Raw genomic sequence first — 7224 nt, forward strand, 5'->3', positions numbered from 1 at the left:
TTTTTTTGTAAATATTTTTTTTTAAATAGCATGATATTTTGGATTTTTTTTGCTAATGACTTGATTTTTTTGCAAATAGCATGATTTTGCCTTTTGGTGAATAAATTTTGTTTTTTGCAAATAACCTGATAGTTTAGAATTTTTAGAATTGATTTTTTTTACACAAATTGGTTTTACGTGGGTCAATCTGTTTTTGCAGTTCTTAAAACGGTTGTTTTCTCTTTCAAATCATTGTTCACTGTTTTTGCAAATAACTTGATCTTTTTAAATTTACAAAGATTGAATTTCTCACACAGTTTGGTTTTACGCAGGTCAATCAGTTCTTAAAACTGTTGTATTCACTTTCAAATAATCACCGTTCACAGGTTTGCAATGCTTTTGGCCAAAGGTGCCAAAAGTGTAAGCGCAGAAAAATGGTAGCCAGAGGAATAAAGATCATATTTATTTTGCATTAGCATGAAGCTGCAGTTTCACCATACATGAATTACACTTACGAATAACAGTAAAATGTTGAATATAAAATTTTTTTTCTTATACACCTGAAACGTGATTCAGCTTTACAAAACTTCTCTTGTGCATGCATCCATGGAATTGGGTCCGAGATGCACGGCAACAGTTGCTAAGGTGAGATTAGAATCCTCATTCTTTTGTCCTTCTAAATAGAATTCTAACACATGATCCTGCTTTGATGTCTTTCTGATTTAATCAACAAAATATTTGGCCCCAGTTTGATTGATATCACCATTTCTTTATTGAGCTGTAATAGAAATGCACCTTTTTTTTTGCTGAGAAACCAAATATGAACAAGAACATCAATTTTCAAACTGAAACTAGACTTGCGCAGTTGATCATTTTGGCTTATACATAACAAACAATTACAAAAATTCTGAATATCAGCATAGCTTGCTCTGTTTTCATATTCAGCATCTTATATATTCAAACTATGTACTCTACAAGTCCAGTTTCAGTCTGATGTTGACGTTCTCATCGTCCTTGGTTTCTTATGGGCTGTTCATATTTCCTGAGTGCTATTTTGATGCTAACCTCTAGCATTCAGCATGGCCACGGTAAAAGCGCGGTGCACACGGTCTCAGTCTTGACTTACATGTAACAAGGTTGCACTAATTGGAGGAGGAAGTGCCGGGGATGTTTAGCGCTGACGGGGCTTGAGGACCAGGACTTGATCCGAGCCTGAATTGGATCCTGTTTCGGCCTGCAATTCCTCCAGTTAATCCGCCGGCGGCTGCAGGGAAGCAAGCGTTCGTTTGACCGTAGAAAAGCGAGTTGGCAGCACCTGCAAAAGGAGGATCAAAGAGGCCAGAGTTAAGCCACCTACTGGATCCGTGTCACACTATATCCTCGGGATACTGTGTCGATCTCAGTGGCCACAGCAGCTGGTCAGCTGGACACCAGTGGATCATGTTTGGCTGTGAGATCCTCTCAGAAATTAAGGCTTCTCAAGGTCAGAGACTGTTCTAGATGGGCCAATTTGTCAGGAGATATTCAAGATAACATGCCTTAATGTGACGCCATATTAGTCTGATATAAGATTTGAAAAAAACCTATAACTCGAAGTATTAAAGGGATATTTCACCCAAAAATGAAAATTAGCCCATGATTTACTCACCCTCAAGTCATCCTAGGTGTATATGACATTTTTCTTTCAGACAAACACAATCGGAGTTATATTAAAAAATGTCCTGGCTCTTCCAAGCTTTATAATGGCAATGAATGGCTGTTTCTGTTTTGAAGTCCATAAAAGTGCAACTATCCATCATAAAAGTGCAACTACTCATCATAAAAGTGCATCTATCCATCATAATAGTGCATCTATCCACGATAAAAGTGCATCTGTCCATCATAAAAGTGCATCTATCCATCATAAAAGTGCATCTATCCATCATAAAAGTGCATCTATCATCATAAAAGTGCATCTATCATCATAAAAGTGCAACTATCCATCATAAAAGTGCATCTATCCATCATAAAAGTGCATCTATCATCATAAAAGTGCAACTATCCATCATAAAAGTGCATCTATCATCATAAAAGTGCATCTATCCATCATAAAAGTGCATCTATCCATCATAAAAGTGCATCTATCCATCATAAAAGTGCATCCATCCATCATAAAAGTGCATCTATCCATCATAAAAGTGCTCCACAGGCTCTGGGAGTTAATAAAAGCCTACTGAAGCGAAGCAATGCGTTTGTGTAAGAAAAATATCCATATTTAAAACTTTATAAAGTAAAATAACTAGCTTTTGGCCAAACAAACTTACGGATTACACTTAAGTCCAAGCACAACTTCTGCGAGTAATGCGACTTATAAATGGGTGTATAACAATGCAATGGAAACCACACAGAACAAATAATCAACTGCATAGCAACCACCTAGAACGCCCTAGCAACTGCATAGCAACCACCTAGAATGCCCTAGCAACTGCATAGGAACCATCTAGATCGCCCTAGCAACTGTATAGCAACCACCTAGAATGCCCTAGCAACTATATAGCAATAACCTAGAACGCCCTAGCAACTGTATAGCAATGCCCTATAAACAACATAGAACACACAAGCAATGTCCTAGGAGCCACCCAGGACACATTTACATGTATTTATTAAGCAGATGCTTTTATCTAAAGCAACTTGCAACTTACTGTACAACAGTGCAACTTCCTAGCAACAATCTAGAAGACTCTTGTAAATACGTAGCAACGCCCTATAAACACTCAGAACACCCTAGCAACCACATAGAGGGTGTTATCACACGTTTTCCAGTGTTAGGGAGTTGCTAACTACAAGTAGCCATGTTACTAACTTCTTTATATTTTTAATAGCTTGATAGTAGCTCAGTTACTTTTAAAACAGTGTAGCTTGACCGTAGCTAACTACTGTTTCCAGCGAGTAGCGGCGTAGCACGACCAAAACCTACATTCTGTTTTGTGCCTTGCTTTAGCGAAGCATCTGTCAATCGAACCGAGAACCTGATATAGCTTAGTGTGCATATTACACGGTAAAGGCTGTGATCTGATTAAATAGCTAGCGGCGGTTTCAGAGCGGCTCCGTTCACAGTAAAAGCCGCGAGCTTCAATACTGCATGTGCTGGGAGTTTATCCTGCGTTTTTGACTTCCGTGTATCTAATTTAAGTTGCATATATTTTGTTCTTGCATAGATGTTACATTTGTAGCAGTTTTGCACTTTGTGATATAAAACTATACTCTCTGAAATCAAAATTGTATTGCTTTACAATTTTTTTTTACTAGCCAACCCTAAAGTTAGCTAACTACTTTTTCAGAAGGGTAGCTTGATTGTATCTTTAAAGTCCCCCTGTGTTGAAAATCCAGTTTTTAATGTTGTTTATATGCCTATATGGTGTTTTTAATATGCTTTAAGACAAAGCATGTGTAAATTCATAAGTCGACAGCATTGCTGAGTATTTTCTCCTTAAAACTGCAGTGAACCAAAGACAGTCTCAAAAACACGCTTTGAAATCGCTGGTGTTTCTGACGTCACAAACTACCTTGTAACCAATCAGATCAACGTGTGATCGTCAACGAGTGGATCTCTGAGTGAGTGGAGGCGGGGCTCATTTGCATATTCATAGAACCGCGTATACTAAATAAGGCAAGGGTGTCGAGTTACATTCAAGATATTTTAAGGCATATAGAATATTTTTTCAAAGAAAAACATTTAAATATGTCATTTTAGTGATCAAAGATGAGATTTAAGGGATGCAATTATTGACTACAGTTGGACTTTAACTACAAGTAGCTTGTCAAACTACAGTTTCAGATGGTTTCTTCAGAAAGTATTTTCTCGTGGTCATGAGGTCTTGTAAACATCAGGTCGAGGTGTTGTGCAGTATCAGTGACACGAGGTGTACTCTGTGTGTGAAGCGCTCGTGTGACTCTGTGTGTGAAGTGTATAAATCAGCAGCAGCTCCTCCTCTCTAAAGCAGCATCAAAGCATCGCAACCACAGATCGTAATAAAGCCGTCTTTCAGTGCAGATGTTCTGGAAGATATCCATTACCTCGCTGTTATTCTACCTCTTCAACACAATAAATTACTAATAATTAAGACTGCATAATTTAAAAATAGCACCGCAATTAGGCTAAATATGAACGGTATGTCAGATAACTTTGGCTGGAAAACAGGTTATGATTACTATGTTTGTTTTTTTGTAGGAAAGGAACATTTGAGTTCTTTATAGCTCTCACACACTGCCAAAAATGCTGTTCGTACTTAGTTTTTTTTGTCTTGTTTCCATTCCAAATATCTAAAAATTCTTAAATAAAGATGCATTTAGGCTACTAACTAGATTAATAAAATGCCATACGATATTATGTCTTTTTTTCTGGGGTAATAAATCAAAATTAAGTGAGTTGTTGCTTAAAAAAGGCCAAACTATCTGCTAATGGGGAAAGAAAAATAATCTGAATTCATTCAACATTTATCTACATTGGTTGATAATTTTGCTTTTTTTAAGCAACAACTTTGATTTATTTCCCCAGAAAACAAGACATAATATCTTATGGCATTTTACTCGTATAGTAAATGCATCTTGATTTAAGAATTTTTTGATATTCGGACTGGAAACGAGACAAAAATACTAAGTAAGAAAGGCTTTTTTTGCAGTGCATTACTAAAGGTTCTGTTTTTATAGCCGTGTTTCAACGCCATATCTCTATCAGATGACATGATCACTCCTTGAACCTTCATGTGTTGATAATCAAAGACGATAACGTGAGAATAATCAAAAAGCAGCAAAAACAAACAACAAACATCTACTGTTGATAATTCTCTCTAAATGAGCAAAGCCAGCATGTCTCTGGCCTTGACATTCAGTGTTGTACGAATATAAAAATGTAATTTAAGTGCCAAGGTCAGAGGAAGTGAAGAATAAAGCCGTTTCCATGTTGGCCGTGTTCCAGCAGATTTACCGTAGTACTGCTGTGTGAATGACCCAGTCGCTATTTAAAGTCGGATCAGATGTGGCTCGCGGCCAGAGCTGTACAGAACCTGTGCTTGAGCTGGAGAAATGGACTCGTAATCCTCTAAGACTTAAGTTTGGGTAAATATTTGGACACGCAATTTTACAACCATTAGTTTAACCCTGCGGTGCTGCTCGTGTGGCAGTTAAAAATCACTCCTTTTTTTATTTCAATGAAGTAAATGTAAATAAAGTCAATAAAAAAAAATTTATTTCATATTTTTAGGGGTATTAAATGATATTTATGGAATACTTATGATCCATTTATTTCCTGTTAATCACTTTAGTATGGAGCTGAAAATGAAATTTCCAACTTTCAAACTGTGGTAAATCTTAAATGCTTTGGATCACAGACTGAAGTTTGAGCTGTTATTAAAGAAGACACTATATTATTGCTGAAGTGAAAAAAGTTGAAAAAGTGAAACTAAAAAAAAAAAGTTATAGAGTTTGTTTATTGTTATGAATTTTTTTTTTTTACATGTTTTACGTTTTCTGTGAGAAAATCAAAACGAGTTGTATTCCAAATTTGAGTTTGATCTCAAAAAATGAAATTCGTCTCCCATTAATTTCCAATTATTTTTAAAGAATAGACACAACACATGGAAATTCATATCCTTATATTTTACGCTAGATTTTTAAATCCTGTGCTGTTTTTTACAAGTGGTGCTTGACTGCGCAAAACTTGCTGCTATAATGCTATTGATGTGAAAAAAGTGTTCTTGCTATGCGGTTGCTAGGGTGTGTTCTGAGTGTTTTTTAGTGTGTTGCTATCTGGTTTCCAGGGTGTTCTTTGTGGTTGCTATGCGGCTAATAGGGTGACTGTTCTGTGTGGTTGCCAGGGCATTGCTATGTGGTTGCTAGGGATTTGCAATGCAGTTGCTATGCTGTTCCGTGTGGTTGCCTGGGTTTTGCTGTACGGTTGCTAGAGTGTTTTGTGTGGTTGCCAGGAGATTGGTATGCAGTTTCTAAGGTGTTCTGTGTGGTTGCCAGGGTTGTGCTATATGGTTGCAAGGGCATTGCTATGTGGTTGCTAGGGTCTTCTGTGTGGTTTTTAGGTGGTTGAGAATGTGTTGCTATACGGTTGCTAGGGCATTACTATGTGGTTGCTAGGGTCTTGTGTGTGGTTTTTAGGTGGTTGAGAATGTGTTGCTATACGGTTGCTAGGGCATTACTATGTAGTTACTAGGGTCTTCTGGATAGTTGTTATGTGGTTTGCGAGGGTATTGTGTATGGTTGCTAGGGCATTGCTATCTGGTTACTAGGGTCTTCTGGGTGGTTGTTAGGTAGTTGCAAGGGTGTTGCTATACGGTTGCTAGGGCATTGCTATGTAGTTACTAGGGTCTTCTGGGTGGTTGTCAGATGGTTCTGAGGGTGTTCTTTATGGTTGCTAGGGAATTGATATCTGGTTACTAGGGTCTTCTGGGTGGTTGCGAGATAGGTGCTCTATGGTTGCTAGGGTGTTGCTATCCAGTTTCTAGGGTGTTCTGTGTGGTTGCCAGGGTGTTGCTATACGGTTGCTAGGGCATTCCTATGTGGTTACTAGCGTCTTGTGGGTGGTTGTGAGGGTGTGGCTATACGGTTTCTAGGGTGTTAATATGTGGTTGCTAGGGTCTTCTGGGTGGTTGCCAAGTGATTCTGAGGGTGTTGTGTATGGTTGTTAGGAATTTTCTTCCTGTCTGGCATGTGAGGCACATTTAACACTGCACAAAGACACAAACGCTCAACTTACTGGCACTATGAGCACCAGTACTAGTGATGATTGACTTAACAAACTCCATTCACTCTATTATTCATGCGTTTTAGATAGATTTTCTGTTTTTTCAACGTTAGTCTGATCATTTCAGTTTAGGTGTGTCTTTACCTGGTTGTTGATCAGTTATAGTTGCTTACTGGAATTCAGGGAATCAGTTTTTTGATAGCATATCAAACAGATACTCGTTTCTACGGCAACGAGGGTTTGTAGCATAAGCAGTGATAGAGTTTGATAAACAGGGCAGCGCTGTTGTTTTTATGATTGTTCCAGGGAGGTTATGTGTCGTCGCCCCCTTCATTATTTAATCCAAACACATGAACAGCACGAGTGTCTGTCCTCTGACACACACACATGTGAACTTTATCAAGCTCTGAGCAGTTCCACATGCTGTGTTCTTCTGTACATGTGCTTCATCACGAACCCTGACCCTGGATCAGCTTCCCGTCTCATCATGTCAGTATTAAATCAGTGCATAA

The sequence above is a fragment of the Siphateles boraxobius genome, unplaced genomic scaffold (genome assembly GCF_051911475.1).
Source record: "Siphateles boraxobius isolate OS27281-9 unplaced genomic scaffold, OSU_SipBor_1 25, whole genome shotgun sequence".
NCBI classification, from domain to species: domain Eukaryota; kingdom Metazoa; phylum Chordata; class Actinopteri; order Cypriniformes; family Leuciscidae; genus Siphateles; species Siphateles boraxobius.